Source organism: Globicephala melas, chromosome 14 (assembly GCF_963455315.2).
Source record: "Globicephala melas chromosome 14, mGloMel1.2, whole genome shotgun sequence".
Taxonomy (NCBI): Eukaryota; Metazoa; Chordata; class Mammalia; order Artiodactyla; family Delphinidae; genus Globicephala; species Globicephala melas.
Window position 1 is genome coordinate 52,933,183 of NC_083327.1, and position 15,709 is coordinate 52,948,891.

At 40.7% G+C, this 15,709-nt stretch overlaps 1 protein-coding gene and 2 long non-coding RNA genes across 5 annotated transcripts in view; 2 read left to right on the forward strand and 1 right to left on the reverse strand.

Moving 5' to 3' along the window:
• Positions 1-117: 117 nt before the first annotated feature.
• On the forward strand, positions 118-6,582 carry LOC132593388 (uncharacterized). 2 transcript variants are annotated; one of them, XR_011376698.1, is made up of 4 exons: positions 118-403; positions 545-1,179; positions 1,954-2,203; positions 2,636-4,227. It is a non-coding gene; the product is annotated as an uncharacterized lncRNA (long non-coding RNA). The 2 variants fall into 2 exon arrangements; XR_009558832.1 differs by lacking the exons at positions 1,954-2,203; positions 2,636-4,227 and adding an exon at positions 6,242-6,582.
• On the reverse strand, positions 3,729-10,277 carry LOC115851475 (uncharacterized). Its single transcript, XR_009558830.2, has 3 exons — positions 6,741-10,277; positions 6,521-6,603; positions 3,729-5,361 (listed from the first exon to the last, which is right to left on the reverse strand). It is a non-coding gene; the product is annotated as an uncharacterized lncRNA (long non-coding RNA).
• Positions 9,402-15,709, forward strand: part of NCOA7 (nuclear receptor coactivator 7) — a 145,241-nt gene continuing 138,933 nt past the window's right edge. Inside the window, exon 1 of one of the 2 annotated variants that reach the window (XM_060283816.2) lies at positions 9,402-9,719. The gene's annotated coding sequence lies outside the window, so the exon portion shown is untranslated. Of the gene's footprint in view, positions 9,720-9,921; positions 10,433-15,709 lie in introns of those variants that run through there. The other variant, XM_030853532.2, reaches the window with a different exon arrangement.

Consider the following 15,709-nt stretch of genomic DNA (forward strand, 5'->3'; position numbering starts at 1 on the left):
TAAGTTTCTTCTCTCAGTGCATTTGTTTCTTTAGAAATCGCTACGTAAACCTGGCCAATAAAAAACGAGATTGTTGCCTCTAAGCCCTGCCCACTTCGTTCCTGTTTTGCGTTTCTGTAGGTTTGCAATGTTTCAAGATAAAAAGTTGGGGAAAAAAGAAATAGATATTTATAGGAAATAAAAAATAAAATAAATAAAATTAAAATAGCATATACAATTTCTAGGAGGATACGGGAGGAACTGTTGAATTTCTTCACTTGACTAAACCCGGCAAATGCTCTGCGCTCTCAGGCGATCTCCGCGGCGGCTCCGAAGGGGAAAGGCTGGATCCTCCAAATCGAATCCTCTTCCGACTGCCATGCTGGAAAAGACGTCCTGGGATTTCATCCTAATTATGTAACATGTAAATATCTGTATCTAGACAATGTTAAAGTACTGTCCAGAACCTTGCAATTTGCTTTATCATTTTCTCAATCATCTAGCTGCTCCTAAATCTAACCTCTTTCTCTCTCTGTGTATGTCTTTGTCTTTCCCTCTCACGCAGATGTTAAATCCCACTAAACATTTTACTAAATCTAACGGTAAGATTGCCACGGGCGGAGAGTGTTTCCCGGTGTAGAGCTTGGCACAGAGCAGATGCTCTGTAAGTGTGGGTGATGAAGGGCCTCGTGGCCTTTAGGACGCGACTACTTAATTTACTTATTTGAGAGTCAGATTAACGAAACTGGGAGGGCTGTGGGTAATTCGCTTAGTGAAGAACCAGGGCATCTGCACCCGGATCGGAGTAAAACGCGTTTTAAACGCGTAAACAGCGTTAAAACGCGCTGTTTCCATTATCCTCCTGCTTTTCAAGCTGTTATTATCTGGGCAAGTGCTTCCTTTCTCCGCATTATGTATGAGAAACGGCCAGGAAATGATGCAATTACCAAAGGAGTCAAGAAACCTTCCAGCCCAGCCTCAGTTCGGAAGCCCTCATGAAATACGAGCAGAAGACAATAGGATGAAACTCAGTTTTGAAAGCGTCAGCCGTTACAGTTGGACAAATGTAACCCTAGAGACCCCGCTCCGGTGCAAAATGGAAGGAGGCTTAAGTAAAACAGATATAAATTTGTAATGAACTTGCGCACAACCTCCGGCGCCATTGTGAATTACAGCCTTCGTCCATCACCTAGAATTTAGGTGAGCCTGAGCTAGAATATTTTTTCTTGTTTTCAGCAACTCAGAAATGGAGTTTAGATTACTGATAAAACTTATCTAAAATTATTTAATAATATGCAAACAGGAAGATTAAAATGACTTATTAAGACTAATAAGTAAAGATGGAAACATCACCAGAAGAAATTTCTAAACAACTACTATATTTTAGATGGGACCCACACCCCTTTCCTATATCAAGGAATTTTTAGGAAATCGAGTGCAGTAGGTGGAGTTTTACCTCTCAACTGGGGGTTTTCAGAGCTTAGCATGAAAGAGCATCTGGTTTTGAATTAAAAGATAAAGCAGATATTACTTTTAGAATAATTTAAATTTGTTTTAATAGGTTTAGTCACAGTCTTGTACAAAAGGTACGAAAGGGTACAGCGAGAACCATCATTCCTCTTTCATCACTCTCCATTTCTTCTTCCCAGAGTTGACCAGTGTTAACAGTTTCTTCTGTATCCTCCTAGAAATTGTCTATGCTATTTTAAATTTTATTTATTTTATTTTTTATTTCCTAGAAATCTCTATTTCTTTTTTCCCCAACTTTTTATCTTGAAACATTCCAAACCTACAGAAAACTACAAGTATAGAACATTGAACACACATATACCCTTCATCTAGACCTGTGCTAATTTAGTAGTACCAGCATCCACCGTGTGACTTTTGTGCACTGAAATGTGGTTAGTAAGAGTTTAGGTGTTCTATAAGTGTTGCATGCATACTGGATTTTTTTTTTTTTTTTTTGGTACGCAGGCCTCTGACTGCTGTGGCCTCTCCAGTTGCGGAGCACAGGCTCCAGACGCGCAGGCTCAGTGGCTATGGCTCACGGGCCCAGCCGCTCCGCGGCATGTGGGATCTTCCCGGACCAGGGCACGAACCTGCGTCCCCTGCATCGGCAGGCGGACTCTCAACCACTGCGCTACCAGGGAAGCCCGCATACTGGATTTTTAAGCCTTAGTATGGAGGGAGGAAGGAAGAAGAAGAAGAAAAAAAAAAAAAAAAAGTAAAATATCTCATTAATAATTTTTACATTGAGCACATTTTAAATGCTAATTGAATATGAGTTAAAATATTAAAATTAATTTCACTTTCTTCTTTGTTTTTAACCTAGCTACTAGAATATTTAAAATTATTGATATATAGATATATATGGCTTGCATTATATTTCTATTTTATAGTACTAATCTAGATTCACCAGTTGTCAATATTTTGCCATATTTGCTTTCTCTTGATCTTTTTTCTGAGCCATTTGAGGTTAGTTGCAGACACCATGATACTTTACTTCGAAAAACTATACCATATATTTCCTAAGAACAAGCAATACAATTATCACACTTAGGAAATTTAAATTTAATACAATATTATTTATGATACAGTTCATAGTCAAATTTTTCAATTGTCCTAACACCTTTTATACTTTTTCATTTTTATCCAGGATCCATTCAAGGATTATACACTGCATGTAATTGCCAAGTTTCTGTAGTCTCCTTCCTTTAATCTGAAACAATTCCCCAATTTTTTTTTTTTATAGCATTGAATAGTGGAAGACATTTGCTTCAGAAAGTCCCTCAATTTAGACAAGTATTTCTCTTGTCAGGAAAACTACCTTAAGTGATATGTCCTTCTCAGTGCATTATATCATAATTCAAATAATGCTGATGTATTGTGTTATCTCTAATGGTAAATGTGGTAGGCAGAATAATGGCTCCCACAGAGATGTACCTGTCCTAATCTCCAGAATATATGAATATTACTTCACGTGGCAGTAGGAATTTTGCAGATGTGTTTAAATTAAGGATTTTGAGAGAGAGATTAGCCTGGATTATCTGGGTGGGCCGGAAATCATCACAGGGGTCCTTTTCAGTCAAGGAGGGAGACTGGAGGGTTGGAGTCCCAGTGATGTGATCCCAGGAAGACTCTACCAGCGTTTAACTGGCTTTGAAGATGGAGGAAGGGGACCATGAGCTAAGGAATGCAAGGGGCCTCTAGAAACTGAAAAAGGCAAGGAAAATGTTCTCCCTCAGCACCTCCAGAAAGAAAGCAGCTCTGCCAACACCTAGATTCTGACCCATGTCAGAATTCTGGACTACAGAACCGTAAGATAATAAATTTGTGCTGTTGTAAGCCACTAAGTTTGTGGTGAATTTTTTACAGCACCAATAGGAAACAAACACAGTAAGTCTGATCATTTGGTGAAGGTGTCTGCCATATTTCTCCATTGTAAAGTTACGCTTTACACTTGTGATTAACAAATAACAACAACAACAACAACAAAAAGCAAATATCACCATGGAAGTAATACTTTGAAAATGTATGAATTTTCTGTTCCCCCGCAAAATTTCACCCAGTGGTTTTAGCATCCACCGATGATGCTTGCCTGAATCAATTACTACTCTGTTGACCGCAAAACGGTGTAATTTTATTATTCACCTGTAAAGAACTTTCCTTTCTGTACTCCCTCTTTTTATTCTTTATTTAATTTTAAAATATCACTTTGGACTCATTCTTTTTTTATTTTTGTGGTTTTAGTCAATGTGTTATAATCTACTGCTGTCATTATTAATACTTAAATTGTTCCAAATATGGCCAGAAGGAGTGTCTGTAAGCTGGCTCCTGTATTCTTTTGACATGTCCCTATAAATTTTTGAGCAATTACTTTCTAGCATAAGATGGTGCAGGCACACCCTCTACTTTGTAAACTGATTTATGGAGAATTAACATCTTTATGCATGTATCTTTTCTCTTTTAATTTCCTTGTTTAAAATTTTACATGACCAGGGGCATACTCTACATACTCTTCTGTGACCTTTTTTTAAATTAATTTCTTTTGAAGCATGTCCATTCTTTACATAAAGAGTTTTTTCATTATTTTTGATAACTGCATGGTATTCCATTGTATAGATATTTTATTAAAGTAGTTTTATATCATTGGTCATTTAGATTATTTTCAATTTTTTGCTCTTAACAAAGTACTACAACAAATAACCTTGGTGCCACATAATAGGCATTTAGTTTTTATTAATTGACCCACAAATGACTTATCTTATGGACTGCCAATTTCTGACTTGAAAATGTTATATATTGGAAGAAAAATCATGGCATCCAATTCAAATTCAGTTCTCGTTATAATTTATGGGCAATGTAATTTTTCAACTTGATTTCAACCTGACTCAGCTATTCTTCTTCTGTTCATTAATTTGTTCATTTGCTGAACAAATATTTATTGACTGTCTATTATATGCAAGTCACTATGTTAGGCACAGGATGCCTGATCTTGAAGTTTAGTCTGGCGGGGTTCAAGTAAACAAGCAATTACAGTCAGTGGAGTAGTGGATAGTAAAAGAAACGTTTGACTATACTTCAATTTAATAAGTTCATTTAATACATTGAAAGCATGTTATTTATCGCACGTACTTTGCTGATAGGGATGTAAAATCGTACAGCCACTCTGGAAAATACTTCGGCAGTTTCTTATAAAACTAATTATGCACCCATCAATTGTACCCTTAGGCATTTATACCAGAAAAATGAAAATTTATGTTCACATAAAATCTGCACATGAATGTTTATAGTAGCTTTATTCATAATAGCCTAAACTGGAAACAACGGAAACATCCTTCAGTGGGTGAATGGTTAAACTGTGGGACACACATACCATGGAATATTTCTCAAAAAAAAGAACAAACTATTGATACATATAACAACTTGGATAGATCCCAAGGGAATTATGCTGAATTAAAAAAAAAAAAAGCCAATCCAAAAGGTTATACACTGGATCATTCCATTTATCTAGAATTTTTGAAATGATAGAGATGAGAACATATTAGTGATTGACAGGAATTAGATGGGGTGGGGAGGAGGATGGAGGTGACTGTAAAAGGGTAGGTGTGGTACCTTTGTAGGAGTGATACAGCAGTCCTGTAGCTCGGGGGTCCCCAACCCCCCCGTTAGGAAACGGGCCGCACAGCAGGAGGTGAGCTGCAGACAGTGGAGCTTCATCGGCTGCTCCCCATGGTCCCCCATCGCTCACATTACCACTGAACCATCTCTTCCCCCACTCCCACCCGGTCCGTGGAAAAATTGTCTTCTGTAAAACCGGTCCCTGGTGCCAAAAAGTTTGGAGACCGCCGCTGTAGCTTATCGTGGTGGTGGTAGAAGAATCTATACCGATGATAAAATTGCATAGAAATCACACACACACAGGCAAGAACATGTGTAAAACTAGTGAAATCTCAATGAGCTCTAAAGATCATACCAATGTCATTTTCTGGTTTTGATATTTACTGTAGTTGTGTAAGATGTTATCTTTGGGAGATAACTGGGGGAAAACCTGGGACTTCCCTGTACATTTTTTGCAACTTTCTGTGAATCTCTATTTCCTTCGAAAAACTCCCTTTTCAGCTTATTGCACTGTAATTTTCTTTCACTCAAATAAGTCCAGTAAACAATCACCACTTAACATCACTTTGAGTTTAGGGATTCATTTCAACATTTTAAATTATATCTTAGCACTAGATTATTTAAATAAGTTTTTCAGAAATTATTAAAAAAAAAAGAATTCTCAAGCTATTAAATAGACTATCTTTAGCAGAAATAAGGCAGCAGAAACTGTCCAAGGGTAGATACTTTTTAATTAACTGTGAATAAAAGAAAGGGACAAATCTGGGGGGGGGCTTATTCTAAATAAGCAGCCATACGTTCTACCTACTAACAGGCGCCCAGACAGCAATCCGTTCCTATATATGTCAGTATTTCTTTCTCAATACACTCTGGCAGGCTCTTTCTCTTTTCAAATGACAAGGAGATTTCTACCTCCTCTTTAGACGAGATTTCTACCTCCTCTTTAAACAAGATTTCTACCTCTTCTTCATAACAAGCCGAGAGAAGCACTGAACCTAGGCCTATCCACAAAAGGACCTATTTACATTCTTCTCAAAACTCAAGATGGTATCTAAGATGTTCTGGACCAATGACCCCAGTTGTGAAAATGAGCTACTGCCTTCAACACTATTAAATAGTGAACTCTATTCTGCCTCTTTAGGTGCAAGATGGCTCCCCCACAGACCTCCAAGATGTCATCAGTGTTTCCCTCCCACGGAACCCCTGTGCCTCAACTAGCCTACATCAGGTGTGTGCAAGGAGGTGTGTTTCTCTTTGTGCTAGGAAAAGCAGGATGGGTTTAACCACTAGAGAATGAACTTTCTTGGTGCTGGTAGATTAAACTCACCAACCAGTACAAAAATCTCCTCTTCAACATCTTTACCGAGAAAACTCCCAAAGAAGTTTCAATTCTTTCTGTAGTTGTGAGCTCATTACTTACCAGGAAGCTTTCATTTTGACAAGGTGTTGCAGCAGTATTTGCCAGTGTTTCTGGAACTCCAGTTTCATGAGCGGTTACCAGTGCTGTGGTCAGAAGCAGACATACATACTTCATTACAAAACTATTCTTGGATAGATATGTAAGAAAAATACAGAACACATTTGCAATAATGGTTGCTGTTGTTTGGTGATGTTCCCAAAGATGTGGAATTCATACCCACCTCCTCCAGGAAGTCCCTTGGGTGAACACCTGATGCCTGAACTCAGGGATCCAGTTGTCTCCCACTATCCAATTCCTGCCCTGAGGAGCAAAAAAAAGGAGGGCAAGTGACCCTCTTTTCTTCCTTTAAGAGCTGAAGGCCTTTCTGCTTCTGTCTACCCCCAAAGTCTCATCATACAGCTTTCTTTACCCCAGAAAAAGTGAGATGACAATTCTGCCTAAATTCCACTAAAATGGCCTCTACCCTTCAACAGAGATAGAAAGATCAGTTTTCATTTTTAATAGAGGCCCTCATATCCATAAAATCAGTGTAGCATTACAATTTTTCATCAACTCAGCATTTACCAAGCATTTTCTATTAGCTAAGTACAGTGAGGGGTGCCAAGGATACAATTTTTTAAAAAGAAAACCTTTATTATAATAATGTATATTGCTATAAAAATACCTAACTTTTCTTGAAGGTCACGTTCTAGACTTTAGCCTAAGCGTCATTCACAGATTATCTCATTTAATCCCTATATCCACCCTGAAATTTGGTACTATTATCATCCCCCTTTTACAGATACAGAGGTTAAGTAATTTACCCAAGGTCAGCAGGTGATGGAGCCACAGTCTGAAGCCAGAGCCCGAACTCTTAGAGATTACCCTGTTCTTAAGAAGTACACATTCTAATGAGGTTTGATCTGTAGTGTACTAAGATTTCCCCAATAACTTTATATACTATATCTTATTCTCCCAATTAAAATTTCACCTTGTAGTTAGAGCAGTGCTATCCAGAAGAATTTCTGGCAATAACGGAAATGCTCTATTCCATGCTGGCCAATGAGTAGTCTCTAGCCACGTGTGGCTCTTTAGCACTTGAAATGTGGCTAGTGAAATGAAAAACTACATTTTAAATTTAATTTAGTTTCAATTTAAATGGCCACATGTGGCTAGTGGGTACTGTATTGGACAGCACAGATCTAGAGGATGAGGAAATGGTTTTATTTCTTTGGATTTCTCTATAAAGACAAGGCTTAGGCAAATCAATAAATGCTGAGTTAATGAAAAAGAATAAATGAACAATCATTAAGGGGGAATTTTCTTCCTCTTTAAACTGTAGAGCAGAAATCTTTAGTCTACCGTGACTTTCATTGTAATAAAATGTTATAATAAGCATATGATACAGCCTGCAGTCCTAGAGCAGTTCATGAAGACAGTAAAGAGGATCCTTAAATTATAAGCAATGTTTTTCAAAGGCTGACAAACCATTTATAATTGATGGTTACTACTTTTAGAACACATAGTTATATCTTTGCCTAATAAAAAAAAGATCACTGCTTAATTTTTTTCTTGACAAAATCTGGGGTCCATAGAGAGAAAAACAAAAGGGAACTCTTGGTGGTGAAAGGATGTAAACAATCAAGAATTGCAACTCGGGCTTCCCTGGTGGCGCAGTGGTTGAGAGTCCTCCTGCCAATGCAGGGGACACGGGTTCGTGCCCCGGTCCGGGAGGATCCCACATGCTGCGGAGCGGCTGGGCCCGTCAGCCATGGCCGCTGAGCCTGCACGTCCGGAGCCTGGGCTCCGCAACGGGAGAGGCCACAACAGTGACAGGCCCGCGTACCTCAAAAAAAAAAAAAAAAGAATTGCAACTCAATGGACATTTCATGCAGAAACCACAGACTAAAGCAGACTCTTTACAAATGTGAGACTCAGCAACTGCCAGATTCTCGTTAAGTGACTTTGTTTTGTCACTTATTCATCACAAATATACATATAGATTCCTATAGTCAATTCGTTCTGAATATGGGGCTAGATATGATGAATAATAATGGGTACTTTTGAAAATAAACTGGGGCTCTATATCAAATCAGAGTCTCTGGAAGTAACCAAGTCATGTGCCCTGTGTTTCCTGATCCGTATACAATGCAGCTCCTACCCTGCTCCCCACTGGATGTCCACTTTACTTAAAAGAACTCATCTCAGAAAGTCTAAGCAATTTTATCACAGTTTGTACTGCTATGGAACATGTCTCTTCTTTGCCTGTTTTTAAAAAATTCATCTTAGATTTCAAAATCGTTAAAGAAGTGTGAGAGCAACTCACTTTCTCTGATGATCCCAAACCATGTTCTTCTGATTCAATGAAATCAGCTCTTTATACCTTAGAAGCCTAATTTTCCCTTGGAAATAATTTGCAAATAACATAATGAATGCCTAAAGAGAAAAGAGTAAAATACTCAGTTCTTCACATTCAAACCAAAAAGATGCAAACCTGAGGTCCAATTTTATACATGCTCAGTATATCATGGGCGATTATTCCATATTTTGCAAGATAATATAGCATGACCACTTGCAACTGAAATCCCAAAGCCATCACTGTTAAATGCTTCGCTCAGTCTTCCACGAGAGGCTGTTACAGCTTAAGCAGCATCAACAAGCCAGAGGAGGCCGCTATCTAGTGTGCCTGTGTGTCCGGCCTCTGACACACCAATGTTATCGCACCAGCTGCAGGCTCCACCATGAAGTTTTTTTCTGTGCGGACGGGTAAACCGCACGGCCAAATCCTCCTAGTCATCTTGCAGTGCTGGTCATGGGACCGTAGAAGGAACAGCTCCCAGATGGGGATGGGAAGCTCACAGGCACTGCCCCGCAGCTGATGCAAATCTTCCCAACCCAGGCTCTCTCGGGTCTTTGCCAAGAGTCGTCCTGGAGGGCTCAATTGCTACGTCCCTATTGCTGTAATGGCAGCATCCGGGATGCTGTGCCTAGGATGGGAGCGGGAGGGGGGAAGAGATGGTGGGCCCCTTTGAGAAACACAACGCCATTAAGGACAGAAGGATGAATTTATTGTGACCAGTGGTCCCCGAACTGGAAGGAAACTCAAGGCTTTAAAGCTCAGGGAGACACTCTTTAACTCCAGCTCTGCTCTCAGAGGCGTATTCCCACGAACAGTGGTGGCCACAGCGAGCCAGCTGTAGGAGATGCAGCCCGGGGAGAGGTAAGAAGACCCTCCCAGACATAGCCGCCGGGCGTCCGACCGCCGGAGTCGCAACGAGCTCACTCCCGGGAGGCGTCACAAAGGGCTGAGGCCTGCGGAGGCCTAGCGCGCACCTCTCCGGGGCGGAGCCGCCGGGCTCGGGCTGGGGCTGCGCCGGGTCTGCGGAGGCTGCAGCCGCCAGGGGGTGGCGCGGCTCCCAGACCGCCAGCTAGGAGGTCACCGGAGCAGGGAGGATGCCGCAGCAGCAGCCCGAACGGCCGAGCTGAGCCGCCGAGCTCCCCGGCCCCCGCCGCAGCGGAGGGGCGCAGAGCGTGGCGCGGGCCGGGCGGAGCTAGAGGTGGGCGTCTGCACCGCGTCGCGCCACCCGCTGCTCCCCGCCTCAGGCCAGGCCCGGCAGCCTGTCGTGGCCGATGTCCTGACCGCGGGTGCATCTGCAGGGTTGGCTAGGCACCGCGCCTGGGGAAAGGCCTGAGGAGTCCCCGCGGCGACCGCGTCCAGTAGCACCGGACGCCGGTCCCCCGGGGCGCGCGCTTGGGCGCTCCTCCCTCCTGCCCCAGCACCGCGTCACCGCAAGGTCCTCCCCCGACCCCTCCTCCCACCCACCCTGGAGGATGCGCTCCCAGGCGCCGAGCGGCAGAGGCCACCGCTCTCAGAAATGCGTGCACCGGCTCCCTTTTTCCCGGACCCGAAGAGCCGGCGCCCCCGCCCTGTAGGTAAGTAGGTGAGGCGGGGACTAGCCGTCGCAGCCGCCCGCTGCTGATGCTGCTGCTGGGTAGGGGCGGGGGGCCGGGGCTAGGACCCGCCAAACTTGCCTCCCTCTGGAGCTCGGTGCAGCGCTCGGAGGTGTCCTAATGGCGCTGAGCGCAGCCCCCTGTTAACCTGACAACCTCTTCTTGAGCTCGGGAGGCCCAGCTGTGGCGAAGGAGAGCTTGACCCTTCCCAGCCCACACCCTGGGCCCCGTGGGGTGCGCGCTTCGGGCAGGGACGGGGAGGATGTGTTGCTGTGTGGATTATTGGGGGGTGAAGGGAGAAATACCGTTGAATTTTCAGCAGCTCAGGTGGAAATATGTCACCGTATTTTTTCGGCTTGATGAACAGATGCGTTCTTCCTGTTCTCTCTCAATATGTAGCCACGCACAGCGTTATTTCAGCGGCATGGAGAAGTCGCTGTGGATTTTTGTGTATTTCAGAGTTGGCAGGCTGATATATAAAATTGATGTCTCCAACCCTTACAGTCAACATTTTAGGGCCAGTTAGAGAAGGCTCCTCTAGGAGTCAAATATTCAAGAGATAGATGAGGCTGAGGAATTCTTGTGCTGCCTACCTGGGAGCCTTCGGCTTTCGTGAAGAGCGTGGCAAGTTTGATACAGGTGTAGGGAGTTGAGAATCTGCTGGAAGGATGGACGGAGTCGGCCAGCAGAGGCAGCCTTGGGCGCAGCCTAGCTTCCAACTGGATGTTAATAAGGTCTGTATTTCTGAGAAACTGGTTATAAATTCTTTCTTCTCTCCCAAGTGTAAAGTTCATACATCAGAGCCTTTGGCAAGATTATCTCTTCACAGGCTATCATTTTTAAATTTCGTATTAAGCAGTAGGTTTAGAGCCTTGGAAAGTGGATCATTGTAAGCGCCAATTTTATTAACGTATTAAGGTTTAGAGCTTTGGAAAATGAACCAGTGTAAGCTCCAGGAGGACAGTGTCTTCGTCTTGTTCAGTCCTGTAATCCCCTAGTCTGATGAATAGTGGGCGCTCATTAGTTATTTGTTGAATGAACTGTGTTTCAAGCTTCATCTAAAGACAATTTAGGATTAAAATGTGTTTTCCTGTGGCCGTTGAAGTTTAACTGGATTTTAAAAATTACTTCTTTGTATAAATAGTCAAATTCGGTTATCCCAGCATTTAAGTTGAATCTTGACATTTTTAGGGCCATATGTTATCCTTCTTTAATGTGTTACTAAATAAGGTAATTCTCCCCAACTCTTAATATAAGTTAATTTCATTTCTAAGCTTGCAATTTTTTTCTAATTCGTAATCAAACTTATTTTAATTAAACTCTAAAACACAATTAAAAAGTACAATTCATGTTTAAAGGAAATTCTAGGTTACTCCAGAGGTAACAATGATTTGGTTAATAAGTGACATATTAACTCATTTTAGAGTTGAGTTGTTGTGGTTGACCTAATTATAATGTATTTATTACAGGTAAAAGTGGAAATAAAGCATTTAGAAGTGTCTGTGATTCCTAAATGATTCAAAATACACGGTATAGATACACATTTTCAACTGCATGGTTTTCCTCAGTATATAAACATATCAGTTTTCAAGTTTGACACCCAGGGTGGTTGTGACATTGCAGGTTTGGAAGGTTTGGTGCCTCTCTGCTTTTAAATCTTACGTTATCTTGAAATAATCAAGGATAACTGCATCACATTTCATTTGCTTTATTTTTGCACTGTGATACAATATTTCCTGTTTTGTTTTTATTTTCCTGTTACGTAAGTTTTCTGAGTCAGTATTAACCTTTTTTCAATCACTTTGTTTAACAGAATTATCTGGGAGTGGTCCAGTCACTTATTTTCTTTCTTTCTCTTTTGTCATTTTAATACCTCTTCACCGTCCTTACTACGTATTACCCAAATGACTTATTTTCACAAAACTATGGTAAGCCCTAGTTTATTATTATTGCTTCTCCAGCCTACTTGGGCTCTTCCTAGATGGTGAGGAAATAACACTTTTATGTAAAAGGTAGTCAGATTGGGGGAACCAGCAGTGGGAGGGAGCTTATGAAAAAAAAGTTATGATTTATTCAAACAGAGAAAAAATTCTCCCATGAAATAAAGATAATTACATTTTACACATCTTCTATTTGTAGTCAAGGATATTGAGCAGTTAATTTATATTGTTCTTCCTTGCTCACTTTAAACTTCTCAAAAGAGCCCTCCCCTGTGGTTACAGTAAACTCTCTTTACTTTGTTGCAGATAATAGACACTTATTTGTTCATTTGACAAAGAGAAGTTGAGCGCTTGACTGTGTGGCACTCTTGACCTTGAAATCAGTTCCTAATGTCAGAATGGAAGAGGCATTTTTCTGTGTGTGTCCTGCATCCAAATGGGTAGCGCCCCTGCAACTGAATGACTCACTACCTGGGTCCTGACAAGTGAGCCCCCCAGTACCCTGACTCCACATGCACCACTGGAATGAAATCCTAAGACCTAGATTTACTCTATCTTACTTTTCTATATCTTTCCGGAGGTTTTACCAAACGCCCTATCCCTTCCTCGCTAAATGTCCCTTACTGTCCCTATTTTATCCCACCGTTTTTTATCCCAGCCCATGATTTTTGTTGTTGTTGTTTACATCCAGTAAGATCCACTCAATTCACATATGTTAGAACCAAAATTGTTATGGTTGCAGAAAAAGTATAGAAAAGAAAATTGGTATAACCTTGAATTTCAAATATAGGGAACTAGTGGATGAAGAATAATTGTTGTATACTAATCTCCCTTTAAAAACGGTAATGAATGCCAGAGACAATGAATTGTCTGCTCATAAATTTGACCAGAAGCTTAATTGAAAGAAATGTTTATAGAGAGTTGGCTGAACAAAGGCCATGATGTCCACCCATGCCCCTCCAATTCTAGGTGTTACACCAGGAGTCTAGCCAGATCTTCAGAAACTGTATACTTTGGTTACCTTGTTTTGCATCCTTTGCACCCCTCCCCCCAAATTGTGCTCACACTGAAGCATTCTATTAATACAGTCACAAGAAACCTACTGTTATTAAGAGATGTGGTTATTAAGATAATAGTTCCTTCTACAGCTCCTGCTTGAAGACTCTTGCAAGAATTTCCATTCAACTCTAAATGCCAAAGAAAAGCTTTACTTCCCCTGAACAATTATGGAGTGTCCATTTTTCATCATGCAAAAATAGAATTAGATAGTCGATTATATTTCCCTTTCTGATTTGGCAACTAGGAAACACAGAGTCAGATTTACAACTTAATTTTAATAACCCTGTAAAAACCTATGGCGTATTATTGATGTTCTGACTTTCCCTTTGGTTTGGAATTTCTGTTCTACCTTGTTTTTTTTTTTTCTTCTGATTTTTTTAACCTAAGTATATTTTCCCATTTTATTGAATTTATTAAGCTGACTCACATCTTTTGTAGAACAAGGAAAAATATAAAACATAATACCAATAAATGGAAACATGTGCAGAATTGATCTATGGATACGGTATGTTTTGATTAACAAGTTTAATAGGTTCCATTAAATGTGCTTTGAACAAGTATTGCAAGTTTAGTATATTTACACTTGTATAGCCAAATGGAAAACAATGTTACATAGTTTTGCAAAACTAAGATCCACTTATTTTTTTTAACTATTAAATTTATGTCAACTATTGACTAATTTAAAATTGGTAAAACCATTCAGTTTAAGTCAGTTCTGGATTGACCAGGAGATTCACTCTATTTAATTAAAAAAAAAAAAAAGTCATTTTTAGCCAAAGGGCTAGCCTAAATTAGCTTAACACTCACCACACTGTACCTCACATCTGACCTCTTTCACATCAGTAATTTATTTGATTCATCTTTGTTTTAATAAATCATAGAGATTCTTCCTTGAGTCTCTTTTATTCACCATAAAATTTAAAAGATTGAGCTCCCTGAGTTAATTGATCAGACTTTCTTCATTCTGGTATTTTGACAACTACCTGTTAAGTTGGTTGAATTTAACCACGTAAATAGTTATTTGCATCTGTGTGGTGTCAACTTCATTTTCATACATTTATCACCCTGGTCCACAGAGAGACTGGCCCTTCTCAAGGGATAGTCATTGGTGCAGTCCAGGAGCTTTTGAGGTAAAAATAATCTGAATTCAAAAGTGCAACTGGAAACATTGAGGAGGGGATTTGGAGAGAGATGTGGGCAAATTTTTACATAGAGGCATATCATTCCGGTAACCTCCAAGTCTTTTTTTAAAAAGTTTTATTTTTGTAGTAGGCAATACCTTCATGTGATTCAAAAGGTACATATGGGTAAACATTGAAAGGATTCCCTCTCATCCTTTTTCCTAGTTACCTGCTTCCCCTGTCCACTGGCAGCCAGAGTTATCAGTTAATTGAGAATCCTCCAGTAACATTTTGTGCACATACAAGCAAATATGAACATTCAGCCTGCCCCTTTGATCTCATCATCATTTCTCTAATTGCCTTCTCTCCATTCCCACTGTTCTTGTTTGGTTCCTCAGATGCTTTGGACTGTTGCCTGCACTTTACTTTCCCCTACATTTCACCCAGTCTTCCTTCTAAACTTCCCTTTTCAACCTTATAAAGGATTCCCATCCTGCGCAGGAAGGAGTCCACCATGAATCTTACTTAGCCTGCTCTCCTGGGCCCTGAGGAATTCATCTCTTGTCCCCTGCCCCTCCCTGTCATGCATGTGGCTCACCGTTGTTCTTAACTTACCTCCCCATCCCCAATCATGGACTCTTTAAAAAAATCTGATGAAAGTTCATGGTCTCATCACACACGAAACACACCATTTTGCCTACATGTCCTTGTTTATGGACCCCAAGTTCAGAATCTCTATGTTGGTAACACAAAACTGTTTGTCACTTCCTGCACATGCGCTGCATATGATTTTTTCTTCTCCGCACTGTTTCCTCTGCATGGAACACTTGGTCCTCCTACTTTCATTAGCAAGCCACACTCAGTTCTGGTGTCATCTCTAGGGGCCATTCTTGGTTGAGAGTCTAGAAACTCATGGAGCCTTCCACATGTAATGTAGTATCCCAAGTAGGCTTCCATACTGGCAACAGGCATTTCTCATAAATAGCAAAATTGCCTTTCTAGTAAAAATTAATTATGATTTTGGATAACATGCTATGATTGGTCAAAAAAAAAAAAAGCCCAAGGTTGAAGCTTTTATTTAACTATTCATCCCTCCTCTACTCCGCTCCCCGCCATCCTCCATAGAATATGTCTGTATC